This window comes from Harpia harpyja, chromosome 4 (assembly GCF_026419915.1).
Source record: "Harpia harpyja isolate bHarHar1 chromosome 4, bHarHar1 primary haplotype, whole genome shotgun sequence".
In the NCBI taxonomy this organism is placed as follows: domain Eukaryota; kingdom Metazoa; phylum Chordata; class Aves; order Accipitriformes; family Accipitridae; genus Harpia; species Harpia harpyja.
The window spans coordinates 63,788,883-63,813,478 of record NC_068943.1 but is presented as its reverse complement, the minus strand read 5'-3'; the positions used below and the strand labels follow the sequence as shown (position 1 = coordinate 63,813,478).

At 42.3% G+C, this 24,596-nt stretch overlaps 2 long non-coding RNA genes across 2 annotated transcripts; one reads left to right on the top strand and one right to left on the bottom strand.

Annotated features, from left to right (window-relative positions):
• Positions 1-614: 614 nt before the first annotated feature.
• LOC128140521 (uncharacterized) lies at positions 615-24,596 on the bottom strand. Its single transcript, XR_008234764.1, has 3 exons — positions 24,306-24,596; positions 13,994-14,177; positions 615-836 (listed from the first exon to the last, which is right to left on the bottom strand). It is a non-coding gene; the product is annotated as an uncharacterized LOC128140521 (long non-coding RNA).
• On the top strand, positions 10,245-18,342 carry LOC128140522 (uncharacterized). Its single transcript, XR_008234765.1, has 3 exons — positions 10,245-10,375; positions 10,466-10,552; positions 18,236-18,342. It is a non-coding gene; the product is annotated as an uncharacterized LOC128140522 (long non-coding RNA).

Below are 24,596 nucleotides of genomic sequence, written 5' to 3'. Positions count from 1 at the left end.
GCCTGATATACACCAGAGCAAATATAGTTGGATCTTCTTGGGCTATCCCATTTTGGGGCACCTACTGAGGTCTTGGAACATCCTTTGGTTCCATATAGAAACAAAACCAAGCTCTTTCAAACATGTTCACCAGACCGAGTTGTGTCAAAATGTCACTTTTCATCAAAATCTGAACCGTTTGGGAAATGTTACATATGTCTGTTCTCATGTGCTTTGTCCTCCTCTTTTCTTTACTTTTTTCCCTACCCCACCCTCTTCCCTCCTTCCTGTCAAAACAGCGACAGCTTATGTTTTGCAAAATGGGCAAGTTTTGATTTTAGCAAAATTTAATATAGTAAAAAATTTTGGCTATCTCTAAATGTGTGCTTTCCTGTGCTGCGTAGCTCAGGGGTAAAAAGTACCCCTGCCTCGCCTCCCCCCCCCCCCCCCCCCCAAGCAATTAATACAAGACAATATAATACAAGATGATATATTCCTGTTAATTGAAACACCTCTTTATTTTTTAGACGTACAATCAGTGTCCTTTCCTCGCCCTCCGGCCTGCCCTGTACCAAAACAAAGCAAAGGCCAGCGGCTGGAGCGTGTGAATTCCAGCCTCTCTCCTCAGCCACGCACCCCCTTCCCTCCTGCAGGGAGGTGAACACCGTCCACACATCGTTTGAGACAGGAACAATATAACACAATCTGTTTTCAAATTTTCTAAATATTTCCCAACTTGCATTGCAGGCTGTTGTCTTCATGCTGTAAATTCGTGCCAAGAACTCCCCAACAGCATTCTTCTCTGCCTTCCCAAATCACTCAGAGAGCGAACAAACCTTTCCTCGAGTCACTGATTTCTGCAAGAAAGCATTTGTGTTTATTACATATGAAGGAAAAATGGCTAGACTGCACATTTTAGAGCTCGCAGCTCTCCAATGAAAGCCATAAGTAAGAGCTTTGACAGCACAGAGGTGCTTTCTCCTCTGTGTATTTCAATCTGTTAACAGGACTTCTCCCGTCCCAGATCAGCCAGGGTACTGCCATGCTGAGTAGGAAACAACTACCTGGCGGTTTTCTATCCCCTCCGAGCCCATAAGGCTCTGGGACATGTTGTGCTGTCTATAACTAGTTTTACTGCCTGAGTGAAAAGCTTTTGATGTAATAAACAGTGTACACAGTACAGTTTCACAGGATAATATGATCATCTGTATTGCAGTGAGCTATACTGAATGGCTCAGTCTAGACAGGAATGTGTTAAATTAGTACCAGAACAATTTAGCAGGCACTAGAATTAATTAGGAGAGGATTTTTTTTTCTATAGTAAAAAAATCTAAGATATCTAGCACCAAATAATTAAGTTGGACCACAGAAATTTTCAGTACTCATCATCAGAAGTACTTAAAGTGATCTCGATATGTGCTAATACTTGTCTGTGAGGTCCTATACTTGTGACAGTAGCAAAAGTTTGCCCTGCCCTATACGAGTGCCTTTGTGCCTGGCCATGACTGCATTTTGAGCAGGCATAATCCTTGATTGCCTCCATTTATTTCCTCACTGGTCTAGCAATGTAGCACGCTCGTATTTATCTATATTTTTTTCCTCTAGGTCAAATCACCATCACTTTCTAGTTCTGTAAATTGCTATTGGAACAAGTGTCCTACCATTTGGTGTTTGTGTTTCAGCTCTCCCACTCTTCATTGAACTGTTCCAATACAGAAAGCATAATTCAGTGATTAAAGCAAAGAAGGGAGGTTAACAGACCGTGGTTCTGTTTCTCAATAGGGCATCAGTAACTGTCACGTAAAACTGGCAAACAACTTTTTAAGTTCCTTGAGCCACGCTGTAAAACAATACTCTGCACTGGAATGTGACTCAGTCTGCAGGTGCTCAGCATCAGGCAAATAGAGTGAGTTTCCTTTCCATTCAAAAAGCTTGTGTACCTGAAATATTGTCTGATCTTTTGTCCCTAGCTGTATCACCTGGTTTAAAACACATACTACCTTACTTGTATTTTTGTGCTAGTTCATAGTGCAGTCAACATAAAGAGGTCAGTGTACATTCTGAGGTGTGGAGAGCTCATATTATCCACAGGTCTGAAACCACATTGCCACAGCCTGGTGCTTGAAGTCTGAAATTCTGGGTGAATATGTCCTAATTTTGGCACCCAGATTCTGAAGAGCCCATGTTAAATGGCATCTGATAATAATGTTAGTTGGTCCAATTGCCTAATACAAATGGGCTATCACAAAGCTTAATTTTTCATGCTTACAAAATGTGTCAAGGTACCTATATATAGCTGATATATTGATATGAAACATCATCCCTATTGCTGTGGAATAGTTGTTTTGCAAAACTATCTTTTCCAAAATGAAATGGCTGAATTTGGCTTAATGTTTGTTGGCTTGATCCAGGTAGAAGTAGAAGAATAGTATTTCTGCCTGCTTTACACTGAGCTTGGAGGAAAGGTTGACAGAGCCTGCATTTCGGTCTGCTTTGACAAGATCTAGTTTGAGCTGGGGATGCTGCTTCACCAGTTCCCCTGAAGTTCCCAGTCACTGTTCATGACATATGTCTCAATGAGATCAGTCACTCCTGCAAAGCCTATTTCTAATGTCCATTAACAGGAATATTTTGCTGTCAATACTTGCAAAGCTGTGCGAAGAGTGATAGGAAATGCTGTTACTTTACTTCAGGGGACTCTGAAGACCAACAAGCAGGCAAGCAAAACAAGACATGGCAAGACAAGCAGAACATGTTTATGCTAACTTCTGAGTGTGTGACCAAGGACGGGATCCAGCCACTACCTGTGCACAACTTCACATGTATGTCAGGCTCTGGAGATCCAGAGCATCAAGCATACTGAAGATATATTGCAGACGCAAGACTGTTTGTTTAGGTAGTCTGGGTGGATCAAACAGAGGCAGGTCCGGGTCTCACCACAGGTCTCCCAGAAGGCACGGCAATCATTTCCAGATGCAATTTGCCTTCTTGGAGGCAGGGGATGCTGCCATCTCTTTAGTGTTTGAACTCAGGCTGTGAATGGTGGCTGCCTGACGGAGAGATTTGGGCCAAGCAAAGCCTGCAATGTGGGCAAAAATGTGGGTTGTGAGGAGCAGAAAGTTTATGTCTGCACTTGAATCTGCTCCCATCTCCACTTACCAGTGTGTGATGGCCTTTCAACAGCATGCATTTCAGGTTTCTCCCCCAGTATGAGCTAATATGGGTCTGTGGGCTCTGCAGGCCATGAAGGCAATTCCTTTTGAGGCACTCTACTGCTAAACCTGCTCAACAGCTCTCCAGAGGAGTGTGAAGACTGTTTTTACAGCTGAATACGGTGCAAGGGTTGAACTATGGGCCTTTCATCTTAGAGATGGCTCCCTACCATATGTTTCTGTTATGAAGAACAAGGTCAAATCTTTCAAAGTTTAGTGTTACATAGCTAAAAGTTTGCATAGGGCTTTAGAAAAACAAAAGCATCTACATTATTATAAAAACAGAGCTCGCTCATATATAATGAGCTAAAGTAAATATGTTACAGTTTAACAGCTGATTTGGAAAGTCCTTTTCACTGTTCCCATAGTTTCAAAGCCCGGGAACACGCAGACTTTTTGAAGAAACTAAACAACTGTAACCACGATGGACAATTTCATGCAGGTGATGAATTGGCTGTTCAGAAAAATAGTTCCTGTGTTGCAGGAGAACTTCCTTCTCTGGTTTCTGCCTCCTTCAAGCAAAGCCCGTGCAGAGCTGAGGCAGTCCTGTTGGGGAGCGGTCAATATGCTGCCACATGCCATCTGTAATTTTGGAATTTGCTTCTCCCACCCACACCATGGTGGTTTCACAATGTGCTTTCTTGTGCTGTAGCAGGGACGGCCTCCTCAGGACATGTTTTTCTTAGTCATGTGGATTTGCCAGATCCAGCCTTTTTTCCTAATCAAATGAGCTTTTCAATGTGTACTCAGCATTGGATAAGCACAAAGGCTCACATAATCAGTCCAGATGACTCTTTAAGGAGGCTTTTAATGTCCAATTTACTGCCCGTGTTTTCTTTTCTTTGAAGAATACCTTACTTCCCCACTTGGACTAAGCAGTACCATGGCACCTGTTCTGAGTAAAAACGACGGTATTGTCCTTTTTTCAGCAGCGAGCAATATTTCATTTGAATGTTTGTGCTGCAAAACCGCACTGACAAAGGACCGTGCAGGGGTGGATAGATTGGGAAAACCTGTGGGACAGCCCAAGGAATTAGCGTGTGGGCAGCGTGGGTCACTGGTTAGGCGTGGAGACCTGACAGATCTGGCCCTGTCAGACAGAGCCTGAGCTTATGTGGACCAGTAGAGCTCTGCTACATTCAGTGGCACTACAACAGTTTACAAAACTTGAGGTTTTTTTTTTTATTTTTTTAATATCCTGCGCTCTGGTGACCACCCTGACTCACCAAATTCCTTTTTCTGAGGGCACATTTCCTAGCTGTTAAATGTCAAATTATCCAGATTAAAAAACCTGCCAATAAGGTTTTGGTTTGCTTCCTGTGTTGCTGTTGGTAGTTAATGAGCAACAGTATGCGGCTGCGTCATCCTCTGGGGCTTAATCTGCCCATCATGTTAGTAGTTAGTTACACCACAGAGGCCCACTGAATGGAGACTATTCCCTCTTGAAAAATTGCTCTCTCCTCTAAAGTAGAGGATCTGTGTGACAAGAGAGACATCTTGCAACGCTGGTTTAATTCTTCAAAAGATCTTGAATTTTGAAAGGACTAGAACACAGTTTGTCTACTTTGTTAGTCCCATGTAGGGACAGGACCCTTGTCCTGCGGACTGCCAGACATGTAGCATTGCTGTGGACAGCTTCAGTCTCACAACAGGGAGTCCTGTGAGCAACCACCTTACTGCTGGTATTGTGACCCATTGCTGGCAAGGCTGACATCTCCGGTGTGGGAGCATGGAGTGCAGCACAACCTGCTCAGTATGCTGTCTGGGGAAACTTGTTCAAAGTTAGTCTGGAGGCATTCACTGCTACGCTATGCTCTGCAGTCTGGGCATGTGTTAAATATAGGAGTAGCAGCTGGAAGAGCAGAGGCAGAAGAGGGAACCCGAGGTAACAAGAAGACAATACTGGTCAGATACACTGTTTTTTATTGGTTTCAGTCAGTTTTCCCCACTTCTCCACTAAAATTCTGTTTGGAAAAGAACCCCCCCTTTTTTTTTCTTCTCCTGCTGGGCTTGTGATTACAAATGAAAATGTAAGCATGTATGTGACCCTCTTGAATCACATTTTCTACATAGCTGTATTGAATTGGGATCTTCCAAACATGGCAAGGTCTTTTCAGAAATCTCCTTTTTCTCTAATGTCTACCATCAGGCTGCTGCAGGCATTCAAAGAGTAAGTTTTTTAATAAATGGAGAGAAATGCCCATGCCAAACAGAATGCTGAATTCCTGGAGGCCACAGGTTAAAAAGAGAAGGTTTTTGGCAGCTAATTGAAATCTAAGCGGGATTTTTCCGGTGTGCTATTTCCCCATTTGCTCTCTCTTCACTAATATTTAACAGGCTGTTATTGATTACAGTGGCAGATTTGTACTGTAAATGGAAACTGAAGGTTACTATTTTGTCCCATAATCAGTGGCTATATACATTTCATATATATGTGTATCTTATATATGTCACAAATCAATGCTTGGAGAAATCACGTCCTAGCACAGTTGACTGTAAAGTCAAAATAGCATTAGTAATTTTTTAAATAATAAATCTGAATATCTGAGTAAATTCTCCACTGAGATATGTAGAAAGTCTCTATTACTGCTGCATTACCAGCATGTCTGAATCTAGCAATGAACTCAGCTTCACGAGTGTTGTTAAGTTCCCTCTGAGTCTGCAGTCAGGTCAGTTGTCTCTTCCCTGCTGAAGTGGGAGTACTTCAAATCCTGTCTGTGGTAAGTCTCTTTCAGAATCAGCTGGCAGCTGCAGATCTCTTTTGGCTTGGGTTTTTCAGATTCCCTCCTGGAGGGAGCACCATAATATCCCATGTGTCCTCCTGCTTCCCTGTCCCAGTCCCACATGGGGCCATTCCCCTCTGGTGTTGGATTGCCTGTGCATTGAAAAGCTCATTTCCCGGCTGTGCAGGCACCTCTAGGATTTTTGCTTATTAGCCAAGATTTTTAGTCACATGGGGAGGATTTATGAAGCTGATTGATATAAATTTTTCAATGTGTAAAACTTCCACACAGTTCACTTCTTATCAACCAGCCCATTCCTATAAAAAACTGTTAATTTGCAGTTTTCAACATATTTCCCTCCTCCTTTTTTTGTTCTTCTGCTGTTGCCATAGCTTGTGTCCATCTGAACTTTGTCAGCAAAACCCATTTCCATACTCCATGATACTCTTACTCCTACAACTTTGTGAAAGCACATCACACCCATGCCATGAAGGGTGGCAGACACTGCCACACTGGTCTTCAGTGCCTGACTGAATTTGCAACACAATTCTACAGTGCATTTAAAACCAAATCTGTGTCACTCCCTCTCTGACAGGCATGCTGTTGCCTGTGGGTTTGGAGGGCTGTAGGTGCATTTTCTTCAGCACAAGTTTGTACCACTACTTGTCTTGATTTTGCCAGAGTTTTGTAAACCAGTGCTGGTAAGTTTACCAAACAAATGTGAAATCTCACTGAAACATGGGGTCAGGTTTGTCTGGCAAGACTTGTTTTCCCTTTGCACTCCAATCTTGGTGTTAGTCATAAGCTCCTGTTCCAGCTTTGCCATAACTCTGCCTGAAACTGATGTCAGCTAAAGTTAAAGAGATTACCTCACTTTTTATTTTAGTACTAGTACAACACTGACATGCTTCTGAAATTTTCACTTCTAACTGAAAATTTATCAACAGCTAACACCTCACACATCGCTTTTGATGCTCCTTGGTATGAATTATCTTGATCTACTGATCCAAAAATACTTCTCTCCAGTTAAAATTGTTTAATATTCTTCCTGCTTGGTTGCAAATTGACTGGAAGTATTTCATCATTATCAGTCAGCTTGTTCTTGATTTTCCTCAATGCTGGGAAATTAGCTCTTTGGAAACAAAAGTGTAAACACTATCGATTGGGACTTTCTCTGATTTCCTATAATGTGGTCATGACTCCTGTTTATGAAGCAATGACAAGTGGTACAGGGGGAAATGAACCATTCACCCATAGTGTACCTAGGAAATTGTTAGTCTCTAGATTCAGTACTCATCCATATTGCTGTAATAAGGTCAATAACAGGCTGTGTTCAGATTGTGTTAGAAAGCTGTCATCTAAAGTTTTAGAAAAATATACTCATATTTCACTAATGGCTGTATGTTATTCAATAACATACTTCATTTCATTACAGACAGGCACATAAGGAGTAACTTCTCCTTTTGGCCTGTCTCAGCAGACTTTAACAGGACCCTGCTCAGACTGTGTACATCGGAGTGTTGTTCAACATTAATAACTCACGGATTGAGACCCACCTGAAATGGTTCTGGGGTGGTTTGTGCTTTAGAGCAACACCAGTACTACGAGGAGCAACCAGTACCAAAAAAAATAAGGAATATGGTACCACAGGAGGTGATGCTTCCCAGCTGATATTCTTCAGCTCTTCATTTTACCCCTCATCTCTGAACATCTTTTTCCCAGACTCTCCCTCAGCCTCCCTTATACACACTCCCTTTGGTTTTTCTACTCCTCCAGTCTCATTAGTAGGTCAGTGCTAGGCACTGTAGGGTGGGCTGACGGTGCACGCCTCTGCCAGCAGTACTTGCTGCCCAGGTCTGTATGAGCCCCCTGAGCTTTTGGGAAATACCACACTGCACTTCCCTGCAGCCCAGGGCCACAGGTGGGGCTGCAGTGGGCAACGCGGACCTTTAACGCAGGGCATCAAATGACATCTGCAAGCGGGAAATGTAAAACATGTTGGTGTTCATTCCTTAGCTATAAATAATAATGAATTCCTTCAAAAACTGTCTATATCCTCCCTTTCATTGTTCTTTATTTCCGCTGCAAATAACTTGCAACAATAAAAATGAAGGGATGCTAAATTTGTGTGGCTCTTCAAAGTAAATTCTTTCCTTGAAATGAAGTTCAGTTGAAGAGTCTGACCCTCCTTCCCAGCGTTTGTGCAGGCCAGATGGGCTAGTGCTGTCCTTCAGTGTGAGGCTGTCCTTAGGGTACGCTGTTCCTCTTTCCTTGGGAGTCTGAAAGAAAGGGATCAGAAACTTTATGTCTCCCTCTTGTCTTGCAGAAATTTTCTCTGCTGTGTCCTCTGGGTGGAGTCCCTTAAGGCCATATGCATAATGATCTATTCACTGGTATCGGCTAATGTCTTACTCTCCAGAGCCATTCAGTCACTGCTGACTTCCCTTACAGTTCTGTCTTCAGGTTCCTTGAAGTTTTCTTCCCTTCTCACTAACAAGTGTTCATTATTTCTCTCCTAAACTCCATAGGATCCCATGGTGGGTTTTTGCATCTTTTAATTTCCCAGGAGGGATATGAAGGGACTACAAGTAAAATGCTTTGCTTGCTCTTATCTGGGAGATTACAGAGGGGAATCGGATAAAAGCAGGGGTTGAATACTCAATGCTTTGCCGTTGTCAGCAGCAATGCGCTTTTGGTAGAAAATAGCATTATCCTTATGCAGTAGGGTTTTAAAAACTTTTCCCAGGCATAAAAAAAGGAGGAATCAAGTTCTTTGGACATTACTCTCTGCTGCCCTGAAGTTCCTTTTCATTGCACTGGAGACAGAAAAGGGAAATAGAGTGGCTGGATACCCCAGCTGACATGTAATCAACAGAGACTGCCCTTATCACATACCTGTTTCCCCAACATTGTTCAGACTTTATCTGTACGCTGGCCATCCTAAAGCCCACCAGCAGAAGCTGCAGAAGATCTAGTTTTGTCATCAATATGTAGAGGTGAAAACTTTCTGTGAGTACTTTGGTATCTGAACTTCTCATACGCTTGAGCTGGTGTCCTTTGCCTGCCATGATAAGAAAAACCTGATGTCTTTGGAAGAGTGAGAAAGAACTGCAGGTCAGGCCCTTCATTAACCTGTAGTGGAATTGCCAGAAGAAGCGTGGTACTGGGGAGAGATTTCCAGGCCCACCAAGGGTCTCGTGAGGCACTGTGAACCTCTCTCAGTCCCCTGGCAGATTGGAGCCAGACTCAAAGTAAGTATTTAAACTTCCAGCAGCCACTGAGGTCCGCTTGAAAGGAGCCGAACAGAAACCAGTGTCAGCAGCAGTGGTGTGAGCAGCTACCTTGCAGGGGGTTTGCGCAGTTTGGCCACAGCACCAGTTGCAGGGTGTGAGCCGGGAGGGGGATGTGGAGGGCACGACTGCCCATCAGCTCTGCGACGAAGAGGCAGCTGTAGCCTGCCCAGTGATGGGGCTGATTTGGCCCACTGCACCGTCAGGATGCTGTGTGGTAGGAAGCTGGGCTTCACGCTGGCATCTCAGTTCCTCTGGCCTTTTTAAAACTGATCATTGTGAACATCATCCATGCTAATTATTTTTGAGAAGTTGCAGTGAGCAGCCTTATAAGACTGTCGGACTGTGTTCACAATTCAGAAGGACTGCCTAAAGGATAAAGATGGCTTTTTCTTCTTCCATAACACTGATTGAACTCTGATAAAATGCATTTTTCCTTGTTTCTCTCGATGTACCCTTATGCTATGGGATGACTAAATTACACAGTGGGAAGTAGATGAGAAGATTTCATACTGATAACCATGCGCGTGCTTTAGTTTTCCCTGTTGTTTTGCTTCACCGTATTCCCTGCTCTAAAATGAAAGTGTACAGTTACACACCTCTGCTTTCTCACAGTATAAACCAGCCCTTCTTTTCCAGATGAAATTTTCTTGCTATGCAAAGTTAATCTTCATTCTCCTTTTTGGAAATGCCTTGAAAAATGCAAAATTGTGCTAAGAAATCTAGAGATGGTAGATGAAATAATGTTAAATGTCTGTCTCTGCTTGTCTTAAGTTCTTATACTTGTACCTGTAGCTGGAAAAGCTCAGAATTTCACTGCCAGCCCCTCTACTTACTTTTACACTTTCTCCTATTAAATGTTATTGATTTCAGGTTGCATCTCATAATGACCATTATGCCAGGGGCTGAATTGAGTGACTGTGGAAACCAGCACTATGCTTCTGCTAGTAACAAGAATGTGCTGGTAGCAGGCCAGATTGCTCAAACTGCCGCTAGGATTCTGAACATACTCCTCATGAGCCACAGGGCAGCCAGACCGTCCTCAGTAATGGACTGACTCTGTGCCTGGTGTGCTCCTGCTGCCACCATATAGCCACAGCTGAGCTTTGCCATTTGTTTCCAGCTGGGGAGGGAAGGAAAAGCCAGACCAACTTTGAAGATCCAAAAGAAGGTGAATATTGCTATTTGAGAGGCTAGTATATTTGTACGGGACATAGTTTTAAGCTCTATAGTATTTACATTTTATTTCTGCTCATGTTAGGTGGGGAGAGAAGACTCAGATTCGACCTCTGCACCTAACATGCATGCCAAGGAGTCTGGTTACCTTGGTCCTATTTCTAGCCTGATGGTAAGTTTCTCTGCCACTGTTGTAAGGTCCTGTTATCCCTCTGTGCTGGTGTACAAGAGCACAACATGGTGTCTTCAGCAGTGAAGTGGGAATAATGACTACAAGTGTATGGCAAGGTTTCAGTCACTCATATTTGCAAACGGCTTTGATTATTTCTCAAGGAAAATAATGACATAAAGCCAAATACTATTAATAGTCTAAACATGTGCTCACTTTATAACCCAATTAATAAGCAAATATTTTAGCTTAATTACCCTATACTGCATGTTAGAGGCGTAAATGCCTTACTGATAGTTTAATCAGGATTCCCCAAAACAACCTTCAGTGAGCGTAGTTAATTGCATAAAAATTTAAAATTTGCAAAATCAGGTTTTGGGGTTAAAAGGCAGAAGTGTCAGTCATGTCCCTGAGGACTGCCTTATTTCTGTAAATCTGACTTGAAGGATTTCAAAAGCTTCTTTTCTTACTTAGTGTGACTGGTGAACCTAACGATCATTTTGATTTTTTTTGTCTTATGCTTGATTTTCTAACTCCCAGACAGTTCCAGGAAAGCAAATTTCTTTAAAACAACATGCCTCAGTAATAATAATTTATAATAGGAAAGTATAGAAAGCTTGTGGGTCTGAAGCAGAACTGGTTTTCTTTTCAGTACTCTCTTGCAGTCAAATATTACACATAAAAAATGAGTCCATGCAATTTCAGTTGTTCCTGTGGGACTGGAATTTTAACTAAAGGAAAAACATTTCTGTAATACCTACTCAATCATAACACAGTTCAACGACCTTCGCTTATGATCAAATTAATTATCTTTATGCTTCCTAATCTTCGGTGAAAGTCAGCCCTGGACTGAAAGCTGATGGCTTTCTCTCTCCTGGGAGGAGGAGCCAGGCTGTGACAGCCACTGCCTGCCAGCTGTCAGCCAGAGGCACGGCATCCCATACAGCATCACCTACAGAAATCTACATACATGTGCACAGGCACATATATATATATGCATATATACATATATAGCGTAGGATTCCATTTGTAATGTCTCTGAGGTTGTTGTCCTTTGAGAGAAATTCAGCCACTCTTAAGTTTGGTTGCAGGTATTTGAATCAGTGTGATCAGAGCAGAGTGATGCTGTGGGTGGCATTGCTGTGTGAGCATCGCTTTGCTTTCTCCATGAGATGCTTGTCAGGCAGTGAAGGTGCAATGCTCTGGAAGATCCCTGCAATTGCAAGTCTGATATGGATGTAGATTCCTTTTCACCGCTGTTTGACATTAAATGGATAAGGCAGTGTGAAAATACGATAAAAAATTATCTTCTTTTTCTGAATGAATGAGTCTTATTGCTATACTAAATGGAATTTTCCTCCTGGAAGTGACCAGCAGTTTTATTTCTTTTCTCATTACAAATTAAATTTATTTTAAATGTTTTTTTTTTTTTACTGATGCAATATGAAAAGACATGAGTATGCGTCACCATCCCTGGAGGTATTCAAAAAGCGAGTGGACAGGGTACTCCAGGGCATGGTTTAGGGGGCGTGGTTAATGGTTGGACTTGATGATCTTGAAGGTCTTTTCCAACTGAAATGATTCTATGATTCTATGATTCTATGATTCTATAAGGTACCAGCTATTGGATGTCATTCATTGATTCTCTGCCAGCAGTTTGGTTTTTTGGTTTTTTTTTTGTTTGTTTTGTAAATGTACAATAATTTTGAAAAAGTGTCTCAAGACTGTTGTGAGAGAAAATATGGTCAGAATCAGACAACTTTATCTATGTAAGTCCTTTAAAAAAGATGAATGGACAATTTCTCCCCATCTGCGAAGCAGACACTGCAAGACTGAACATCATACATCTCAGCCACCATGGAAAGCCAAGGAGAGGTGGAAGCATTTCTTTCACTGCGATACATATTTTTTAAATTTTATTTATATCCTTGGTCATAAAATAATGATAAAGAAGGAATAAACTGAAGTCAGTTTAGGGAAATGAATTCTGTTAAAAGCCAACTTTAGAATCGTAGATGTAATGTGAGAAGCTGTTTCAGACCTTTCCAAAAGGATTAGCAAAACATATTCAGAAAGTGAGATGATTTTGGAAGTCAATATTGAATAATGTTCAGCAAATGGTGGACCAACAAAAATGATTCTCAGCAGTGTCTGTAGAGGCTCACCATAGCCAGGGGAGGCTAATCTCCTTGCTGTCTCTGGTCGTCAGTGGAGAGCAGATGAGTCAGAGAGGGTGAGAGTCCTGCTCTGAATTGTCCTCTGGATGAAGTGTTTATCTCTGGAGGCAACAGGACCCTGGAGAAGGAGCCGAGTCCTAGCTTGGCACAGCTAGGCCCATGGTCCAGGGACGTGCAGTCATGAGCACTGTAACCGTGTATTAACAACTGCACTGACAGACAATCAGGCTCTGGTGGCTAGGAATTTCCACTGATTAAATTGCTAGCATAGGTTTAAGAAATATGTTTTAAAAAAATTCAGGCGACCTGCTTGCATTTGCCAGACCACAGTGTCACTGAAATGTTAAAATGGGAGCTCTGGGAGAATTTTCCATTTCTCCTGTGGAAATGTCTCACGCAGCAGAGACAGCTGTGGAAAGCTGGAGCTTTAAGAGCTGTGGTGTACTTCCACTAAAGAAATAGTACCACTTCTGTACTGGTATAACTGGGGAAAGAGGAGGGGCCAAGGAAATGGGAGGTCTCTGAATCTGGTTTGAGGTATTTCTGGTCTTTTGACCGGGTTCATTTAGCACTCATCTTAAAAACAAAACCAACACTACAAGTATGTTTGATTTTCAAGAGAATGATTTCACGTATTCCAAAACAGTTTCTTGCGAGGCCTCCCACAGAGAAACAATATCTCGGTTACCTCATTGCTGGGGATTGCACTTGGAATAATAACCTCAAAATGAGAATCAGAAGCAGCACAGAGACTGAATTTCTCCTCACAGGGTGTGCTCAGGAGGTGGCTTTTAAATGCATGGGTAGAGAAATGCTGCAGTGTTAGACTTTATTGCACACCTTTGTTTTACAAGCTCACTAGGAGAGCTGTTCCATGGCATAGTTCTAAAGAATTTCTGTTGTCTTCATTATGACAAATTTGCTGCTTACATCAATATTATTCTATGAAATAAAGAGAGGAAGATGTATATGATACACATACCTGTACTGGGCTTTAAGAATGCAGTAGGAACTAATCCTATCAGGCAGGATTCCCAACCTTGTAGCTGGTGATGGAAAAACTGGAGGGTATCATGCCTCAACCCTTCTTAATCATACAACCAGAAGTCTGACCATCATAAATTATGTCATCGTCCTATGCCTGGACAGTCATACCCTGCCTTTCTTCCACCTTAGTAGGTATGTGAAAATCCTGTCATTTGTCATCGCTGACATGTGCCATACAATGATGTAGTATATCCACAAGAAAACCAGCGTCTGGACTTACGTCTCTTCTCCTTCGATGAGACACGTGCTTGTGTTTCAAGGGGCTCTGCCATAGTGCTGGTGGGTCATGCCTTCCCCAAAGGCTGAAGACCCATGAGTCCTAATGCAAAGGCTGAACACTGAGAGCTGCAGAGTTTTTCTGACTCCAGATGACTTCGTGAGAAGCTGGAGAGATGTGGCATCTCCTGGGAAAAGACAGAGGCATTTCACAATTTGCAATACAGGTGTATTTTACCAACCAAAGAAGCTTGGTGGGGTATACCCTGGCTCTGTTCTGCCCTGCAGAGGGACTCTGAGGTGTAAGGGAAAGGAGTCACAACCATGTCTCTTTCTAGCATAGAGATAGGACATAGCTGGGGAAAGGACATGGCACCCAGCCTGGGAAGTGCTCGTTCATCCCACACATTATACATAGACTTTGGCCCTAAAAACCTTCCTCTGAGTTATATTATTTACTTTCATGCTCATGATAAATTATACCTAGACTGCATCCTGACACAGCTTGTGTAAACATACTGTCATTCATTCATCAGTCTGGCTGACGTGCCTAGCTGTAAGTAAAATAGAGGTGACCCCATTGTAACTTAGGTAAAACCAGCAGTAGCCAAGGCTAATAAAAAAGACACACGGTGTAAAGTTAAAGCTGTTGTAGAAGACTATGTTGTAGATGTGTTTTTCAGAAGGTTCTCTTCAGTCTTATGAGCACTGCTATCAGTTGCAGTCAAAGCAGGTGGGAAACGAAACTCAGTTCAGCCTCTAGAGAGTGGAGAGTTCTCAAAGTTTTAAACATCTGATTCACATTTTGGTAAAGCAGCTATTTTTGGAGACATCTCTTCTCACTTGAAATGATGTGGACTGAGTCTTTTTCTCTCATTATTGGCAGAACTCTCTCCTTAGATCTATCTGCTCTTTCATAATTTCCTGGTAGCTCTGGGGGCTGCCACTGTAGGGGAAAAACAATGATCAGGATGGTTACGGTGTTCTTCAGAGAACATGTGCTTTTTAGGCAGGGAGTACTACATGGGTGGTAAGACACTATCTGCTGTTCTATTATTTGGTGGGTTTACGTAGCATATAGGGAGGTTCAGCAAGATCCTTGGAGGACAGATGCTGCAGAAATTACTAGTGTGTGGAATTAGAAACAATTGGACTTTGAATCCTGCCTAATACTGCCTTGTGCCTAGCAGATTGTGTAAGAACATGAAAGGCTTTTTGTCCATGTATAACTGTAGTTATTAACAAAGGGATGGGCAATTATGATAAGTGATATAATAATATCAAATTCCAGACATGATTGCATAAGGCACTAGAGAAGTAGTGGATTATCCAGTATTTGTCTAGAGGAAAACAGACCACTGAGAAATAAGCTAGCAGTGAAATGCAAAGAGTAACCTTTATGCAGAAATGGCTGTAATGTTTCATGCAAACCTAGACAACAGTGGCCCTCCTACCTGTGTTTCTCATCGCTGCTGTTGGTTTCATATATTCCTAAGGCTGGCTGCACACAGTGGAATTGACGGATTTTCCCTTAGGCATACCTGTCTGCTTTCCGTCATTAAAAACTCTTACTTTTTAAGACAAGAGATCAGAAGCTGTTCTGATTTTTCCTTACAATTAACACTCTTTCATGAAAGCTGCTTTATAGCAGCCCAGATAGCAAGCCAGAAGTGGATGCCTCTGTAAAGTGCTTATATAAAGTGCTTATACCAGTGCAGCGCTCTGTTAAGAAGGCAGACTCCGAAGGAGGATCGTAACACAGGAGGATCAGAGCAAAGAACAGTGATGTAGATGTTTCTTAATTGAATTTAGTTTCTCACTGAATCATTGTCACTGTAATCATTTGTCTGTTATTTACGAAAGGAAGAATTGTACTTCCATACTATTTGCATATACATTTGGCCATCCTTTCTCCTGGAATAGGGAAGTATTTCCATGCATCTCTCTCCTTTATTAAGGGGTGACATCTGCTACACAGTCATCTAGACCCGCTAAGCGGTCTCAACACTGGTATCAGGGAATGACAGTGCTGACAGCGACTGCTGAGCATTAGGGTAAGAAGTGAAGCTGGCTCAGGATGAAGAGGTTGCAATATGTGAGTGGGTGTCACAGGATTCAAGCAAGGGAACATCTGGACCTGGATTAAAGGAACATTATAATTACTCAGCAGAATTTATGCGAACCATTACAAGCCAGACAGCACTGAAATAAAAGGAAAAATTGCTTTGTGGAAAAATTAAGCTTTCATACCACTAGTCTGGTTGGTCTTCAACAATGCTGCTTAGTTCATCAGAGGAATTTGTCAGCCAGGGTTGTACTACTTGTCAGTCATATTAGCTAGCTTAGGTGGCTGTTGGGATATGGGCAGACAAGGCAGCATGGAGCTCTCTCATTTGCTCTTTGAGAAGCAAGGTTAGTGACTGCAGTGTAGGCATACCCTTGTTTTGATTCTCAGAGGTGGGTGATGTTCAAAAATGCTCTCCAAAACCTGCAATCAACTTTGGTATACAAAATGATTCCCCTTCACTCTACACTTCAGTGAAAGGCTTGCCTCCAGTTTAAACTTTCCTGCACCAAACTGTGAGCTTGCACTTCAACTCATGGACCAAAGTGGGTATTTTCCATTTGTAATGTATGGACCAACAGAAGTCAGCTGATGAATTTTAAGGCAAGCGAATGGTATGTTAGCTGAAGTAGCTTTGCTTTTGTTAATAGAGAGGACTACATCTTAACAGGATGAATAATAGAATGAATCTCTTGGCTTGTTACCGATCAGAACAGTAATATTTCATAATCTTTACACTATTTTGGGCGGTGAATGACAGCACCAGATGTACAATATCGGTGAATCAGATCTTAGGAAAGTAGTTAATAATGTTAGCTGAACAATTTAAAACCTGGTGTTAGATGCTGAAAAGACAACAGCACAATTCCTCACAATAGAGGCTCAAAGAACTGCAATAGCTGTTGACAGATGAGCTTTGCTCCAGGGTCTTCTTGAACATCTCTGTAACAAATGGTGGGCCCAGTAGCAAAGCTTTTAGAAAATAAAAGACTATGCTAGACAGATAACATTGTCCAAGACTTTGGCTCAATTACAAGTACAGGAGCATTGCAAATAATAGCCAGAGGTCAGATTCATTCCTTTTTTCATGAAGCATGTAGCTCAGGAAATTCAGCAGTATGGAACTCAACACTTCTATTGATAGACCTGACTGAATAAAACTTATGGTAAATGTGAACTTGTTTCTTCTTCAATACAATAAAACACAGGTTATCAATCAGTTATGCCTACCATGTATTTGCCCCTTAAAATTACCCTTTAGCTGCTCCTCTGAAATATAATATGAATATCAACTTTGTACTGTCAGAAGAGAATTGCTGGGCTATAGATTCAGATGTGAAGAAAGCAGACAACCCAGAAATGCTATGTTTGTGGAGGAGTGGCATTTTTCTCACTGTGTAGGACCAACAGCTGAAAATGTTGGGGTCCACCTTCAGGAGGGGTGTCTATAAACTCCCATGTCTGTTAAGAGGTAAGTCTTCAAAGTCAGTGGCATTGACCAGCAAGGCTAGAGGATGCACTTATTGAGCTGATACTTCAGCTGAGACAGGTAGTGCTGTCAGCTTCAGAATGTAGGTGCAACTAATGTCAGAAGCCTTCCCATTGAAGACACCAGAATCCAGATACCTCTGAAATCTTGGGAAATTAAAGTTTCTGGCAACTTCTCAACTTTGCATCTCTAGAAAAGAGAAGCCAGCCTCAGTATTCGGCAGCTTTCAGTTGAAGGAAACCTTTATGGACTGGGCTGGTTTGTATACCCAGGAGCAGAGCTGGATATACATACAGAGCTGTATCCAGGGCAGGGCTGAGCCTGAGCACAGATAAAGGATTGACGTAAGTCCTCAGATGAATGAAAGCATGCAGAGCTTTCTGAATAAAAAAAAAAAAAAAAAAAAATGGGTCAATGAAAAAAAAAAGTTATCCAGGCTGGAAGAAGGGATAAACATGGGGAATTAGGCAAGCTGAGGAGGCTATGCATGTGTGACCCAGTCATGTGCGACAGTCCCTGCAGCCACTATTACTGGAAATGAGCTATCAGAGTACCAAATGCCATGAGCAAGGCGAGGAAGAGAGGTTCCTGAAAAAATTTACTCAGCGACAGCTTGCACAGATTTTTTGTTGGCTGTAATTTTTTTATGTGCCCATTTGCTGTTTTTAAGTTAACCCCTCCCTTGCATTTAGGAGTTCAGCAAGGGTCTGAAGGCTGAAGCCCTGGCACCTGCAGCCTGTCACCACACTGTCAAGCAGATGTTGAGAGGTGGTGGTATGTGAAGTATGCAACACAAAGGTGAACAGAGATAAAACCTTGGTAAATTGCTCTAAAATGCAGTTAGATCTGTGAGGAACAGCATTATGTGAAAAAGTAGAGTATATATAAAAAAAATCTCCAATATCCTTAAAAAATGGTTTTACTTTGCTTCTCTACTGCCTACCTATCAGGTGTTGTCTTGCTTGAAAGATATTTATAGTACCATTAAATACATCTAACTGGTGGTCTTATGTCCTATAATTGTCTCCTGACAGAAAGTGGTTGCACAGGTTTCCTGATAGTAGTTGAAGGTAAAACCAAAGTAGGTTTTGTGACTTGTTTTTTAGTTTTCTCTTTTTTGGGGTGGGGGTGGGTGTAATCTAATGAGTGTCTAATGAGAAATATGTAATAATTTCTGAGTTCAAGGACCACAACACAAATCTCCCCATGCTCTCTGGCCTATTGTCTCTGGCTTTCAACTACCTGCTCACCTTCTCACTCAAGGGCTTTACGCTCCCAGCTGCAGAGTGGTTCAGCTTCTAGGTGATGTGTAATCATCTTTATTTCACCTTGCATCACTTGCAGCCTGAGATGGGAACCGGATCCCCACTCCCCGTGTGCCCGCGAGCAGAGCAATTTTCAGTTGGGCCTTTTGGAGTCTCATACAGAGTATTGGCATTTCCCTGCCTCAAGTGCGAGTCATGACAAAATTTAGATGGGCACAAAATGCCTGGCTTCCCAGATCAGGGCATTTATCTGCATATGTCTGGGCTCAGAGGGTCACTCGGGGAGCAAGCTGTGCTCTTTTAAAGAGAGAGTTAGGTTGAGTTGGATGGCGGGTTTGCTCAGGCTCTCTTTTCAGCTAACTTCCAGCCAATTCCCACCTTAAGTGCATAAGGCAACAGTCTATGTCATACTGTGTTTATTTAGAGGTTGTATGTACAGTTTGTATAAGGAAATCCAATTAATTTGTCTGGTTGGCAGAAAGTATCTGGCAAATATAAGGTTAATGTAAAGACATAAAGACATTCCTTTGAACAGTCTCCAGAAATGTTTAAGGAATTTACACAATTAATTGCAGAGGCGTTACCTTATACCTGCTGAGTTATGTCAAACAGGTGTAATAGCAAGGACATTTTAATGAACAATAACTGCTGCTTAGGAAAATAATATTTGCTCTTAAGCTAAAATGGGTTGGGTATGTCCTGAGTGCCTGGTGACAAGCCCTTGTAAGTATGTATAATAATGGCCAAAGGCAGAACTTCCAGAAGGTGGTAATGTGTGCTAAAAGGCTGTCATATTTCTTAATCTTTCCTGATTTTGCCGTGGTTTTTCTTATATACATATTATTATATTGAACTTCCTGATAAATACTATTTGTGGACAGAAACACTTAAGCTAATCATAGCAATCAGTGGTCACAGTAGCTTAGCACTGTTACAGACCTTGAGGCAGTACAGTAAAAGAGGAACAACTTGAATAATGTGAGAGCACACAGGCTAAATTTGGTTTCATAGTGTCCACATGGAAAGAAGGAAACTGCAGATAAAATTTCAAATTAGAGGGTTCAGTGGAGGAAAAGAGGATCAGTGTTAGCAATGCTATGGCCCAGGAGAAGTTTGAAGGAGAGGCTGTGAGACAGCTAATCTGTCAAACTGCTCAATAAACGGGGCTGATGAGTTTTGAAAGGTCTCACCATAATTAGAGCTAGTTTGAAACCTTCTGGCAAAGCACTTTAACCAAAACACATCTTGTCTCTGAAACTACAGTGTCTTGTTTAAAAGTTCTTGGATTCAACAAATTTCCACAGCAGCAGGGCAAAGCTCTGAGTCCTCTCAGGTCTTCCTGGAGACGTGGGAGGCAGGAAGAAGCCCTGTCCTTGCTGTGTACGGTGGGACGTCTTCTGATGCAAGGAGCTGAGAAGAGATCTCAGGCAGCAGGCACCTTCCCTTCCACCGCTCCCACCTTTAAATTCCAGTGTCAGAGGTCTAGCTGGTCTCACAGAGGGCACCATGGCAGCTGCCAGGCTGGTCTGGTGGCAGCTCGGCCACCACCTGCAAGTCTGCAGTTCTGAGAGCCAGCCCTCAGCTCCAGGCGTCCACCACTGGAGGCGTCCACCCGTCCAACTGGGGAGGTCCAGCTGTGTTCACACTCCCATGATATGTCCTTTGGGAGTTTGGCTCAAGGCAGGGGCATTGTTTCTTTCATAGGGGAAGCAAAGCAGTACATTAATGAAGGATTTTGAAACAATGAACATTTCATACATTTACTCAAAGATGTGAGTTTACGTAAAGGCTTTCCAATCCTACTCATGGCAGCCCTAATTTGTGCTGGTCACTTCTTTTTTTCAGATGGGAAGGTACATACCTCATTTTAGGTCATGCACATCTTTAGCAAGAGAAAGGGTGGGAAGGGATGTCCTTGTGTCTGATAGGGCTCATCCTTCACCTCTGATGCTTTGGAAACAGACCTCGACAAGGCTCATGCTTACCGTTAGGTATAAAAAGGCTTCTTAAAAGCACTGTCATGGCCTTTGGCTAGTACAGACTTTTTGCTGCAGCCAAACCCCTTCCCTAGAGCAGACCCTCCAGCCCTTATGCAAACATTCTCTCACCCATCTTGAGTGTGGGCTAAGGCAGGGTTGGGTCCGAAGTCAACGGGAGCTTTTCCATTGCCTCATGTGGCCTCTGGAAGAGGCTCAAGGGTAGGTTTGATTATGTTTCTTCTTGTTTCACAGCCCCAAGAAGACCAACAACGTCTATTGAAGTAAGCATGAGGCATCTGTATCCCATGAGAGCACTATGGGTGTTGCATGGAAGGGAGAGCTCTGTTGATAAAGTGGCAGGCTACAAGATATAGGAATAGTCACAGGAAAAACATTCCTGAAACAGCTCTTCCCCTGCCACCTCCTTCCTCAGACTGACATTCTGAATATCCAGCGGTACCAATTAAATGCTTACAGGTTATTAATTAATGAAACAGCCTGTGAGGATTTATGCTGCAAGGCTCCCTGGGCACTAAAGCAGCTGTTCTGGACACGCTGGCTCCTCTGAGACTTTTCTTTCATAAAACGCCTTCATGTTAGTGCTGAGATGGGTTTAGCATTGGTTATGTAGTTCAATAGAGCAGTGATAAATAAATGAAAATATTTTAAGAGGTGGATAACAGTAGGATCGATATTTGCAGGAGCAAGGAAAAGCCAGGGGGAAATCTGGAGTCTGGGAAGAGCCACCCTCACATGTAGTGGGTGAGCTTTCCACAGGCTGCAGCCAAGTGCTCATGCCTCGTGTGCAACTGCAGGAACAGCCAGCTTCCATGTGACCAGGGAGGAATGGTGAGCATGGCTTTCAGCATGCCTTAATGTGTGCCTGCAAAGTAAATTTCCACAGCTGTTATATAGTCAAGTGGATTTCTTTTATGAAATGATTATGAGATGTGATTTAACAGCATTGACATTGAAAAACAGCTCCCATACTTTCTCTTCTTTTACATAAGTGGGAGTTTTGAAGCAGGTAAGTTTTTGCAGGGTACAGCTTGTGGTTTTTTTAACTGGCCATTTCCTAACCAGGTCTCGTAAGAGGCCCAGAGTTCTGGAAAGCCCACGCTGCTTTGGAAGCTTTAAATTTCCATATTTTCATCAAAGGAACATAGGAAAAATCTGAAATCCCCCAGACAGAAAATATCCTATGTGTACACATTTGTCTGACTGCTCCTTGTCACCAGATACCTTTATCTTCAACTGCAGTCCTCTGAGAAATGCTGGAGTTAGCAAGTTGCAGAGGAAGGAGCTGGTTCCACTGCACAGTCTAGACATGTGAGGGTTTGAATTTCACTTCAAGGTCAAGTCTTCAGAAGCAAGCTTTCTAACAATTTAATTTTTATTTAAAAAAACCATCCCAGGAGAAATGCCAAGGGAATTTAAAATTGAATTTATAAATACATTTACAGTCATGATCAGAAGTTTCCTTTACAGTTGTATGTAGACATGGGATTTAATATTACATTTGGCACTGCAAACCTATCATCCTAGAATAATTACTTTATGAACTCTTACAGTGAAAACTTTGCAAAGGGACTGACAGAGGACATCCTACAGCCAGACATCAGGTGGTGGTGCCTGACAGCTGACAGGGCTTGGCAGTGCTCATGTAGTGTGACAGAGTCACAGCACAGGGTGGGTGAGCTCTCTATTTAACTGGGGCAGGAGCAGGTCAGGGCTCCTGCAGCCAGCTCAGGGCTTCTCCAAATAGAGGCAAAGCTCTTGCTTCCCCAAAGAAGGGATGGGGATGAGCTGAAGGTGTAGAAGGGGGATTTTAGATGGGAGATGAGGGGGGCATCTCTGAAGAAATGGACTTAGTATGTGTTGCTGCAGGGCAATGGGATGGGAGAGAGGGAGCGTAGATCATGACCCCCTTTACAGGAAAATAGAAGAAAAGCCTGATTTTCCTGGGCCCTCGTATAAGGAAACTAGAATACAATTTCTTGTCCTGACATTACAGTGCGTGGGTCAACTACTTAGGCCTATGGATAGTCCTGAAGCTCATCCATGCGACTCTGCCAGCATCTTGCAGTCGTGATTAGCAAATGCCACAGTTATGTCTGACAAGGGAGTTTCTTTGTCAAGTCCTTTCCAACCTTCTCTCTTTGGAGGCTTTCAATACAACAAACAAACAACCTGGCTGCAGCTGTGCAAGTGCATTCTGTATTGTGGCTGCTGGCAGCTGGAAACAAGGTTGAAACCACTGCCCTATTTTGCACATGACATTAAAACAGTAGGTAAAAAAGAATAGTCATTATTATCATGAGGCTGGTGTTTAATTAGTGACCTAGCAGCAAAAGGTTCCCAACTGATCATTCCAACAACTCTGAGAGCTGTCCTAGAGACTCAATCAGTGCAGGCACAGTTTGCTGTGTAAGACTATTGGTATGCAGACAGTGTGCACACTGACTGGGAAAAATGAAGTGGTGTCAAGAATGCCTTGGCTATATTAACTCTGAGTATGTCCTTGCTGCCCTGGGGTTTTGGTTTTAAACACAATATTGTTTGAAAGTGCTTTGTAGCTTTCAATATCGTATTCCAATAAGAGGAAAGGTATAGCCTGCTGACAACCTATGGTTGTACTTTGAAAGAAGATTGCCAAAAATGTATTATTTTGTCTGTTTGTTTTGAAGACATAATTCAAGGAATTTGAATTTTATTCTTGAATAGTGAAATAATCAGAAAAAACCATATATGCACTGACCGATTTATTAACAAATAAAATCAGCACGTTGCCCAATATCAGGATTTCGGACATGTTTTCATATTGATTAACCTGGTGAAGATCACAGATGTACCAAAGGGCACAGTCCATTCCAGCTGCCGAGTTTGTCTGGCCCTGACACAGAGCGAGTTCTTCACCTCTGCATCTTAAAGGAATGTTCTTTTTCTCCTCTAAAAATTACAAAGCTCCTCGTCCCTAGTGCCCAGAAGTAGAGGATTTAGGAGACTACCATTCAGTATACTGAGCTGCTTTGCGTTGTGATCTTTGTTGTAGGACTGACCCATCATCACAGCAACAAATTTGTCACTGTTTTATTTGACTCAGAGCTAGAGACCTTGCTTCAGAGATGGAGCTGAAGTCTTCTGAATAGCACTATCCAAAGAGAAAATACCCTTATATTGAAAGTATGGCCATTTATTTTACATGGACCATGTGAAACCTTTGTGCAATAAGAGAAGAAATATTTCACTGAAAGGCCTTTTTATTACCCACTGCTCCTCAGTTGTTTGCATGTATGCATATTCATTTTTAGCACATTCAAATTAGAAAAAAGCTTTTGGACAGTGAGTCCTTCTGCTTCAGGAGGGCTCTGCTTATATTTTTCCAAATTATAACAGAAGTAAAGCACAGAGAAATTTGGATGCCATCCTGAGCTGTCTTCAATAAATATGGCTTATAGTTAGCATTGCATGCCCTGTTTCTGAAAACCAGGACATGGATGGTCCAATAAAATGCTCACCTTTTGAAGACTAGGATGATTATTCCAGCTTCCAGTTCCTGAGAAACCTCAAGAGAACTGCTTTCCTTGAGCTCTCAGTTGTGTCTTCATTCCTCCTGAGTCAGGAATTGTGTGAATCTGACTGGAAAAGACATTTTCCACTTGTTTTGTCAATTCCATTAGAAGTATTATCCCCCTGGAGGGGATCTCTGGTCAAATTAACCAAAGATTTATGAATCCCCAAAGGGATAATTTAAGGCTGTATCATGGTCCAGTGGATTTTGAGTCCAGCTGAGAAAATTTGCTCCTATA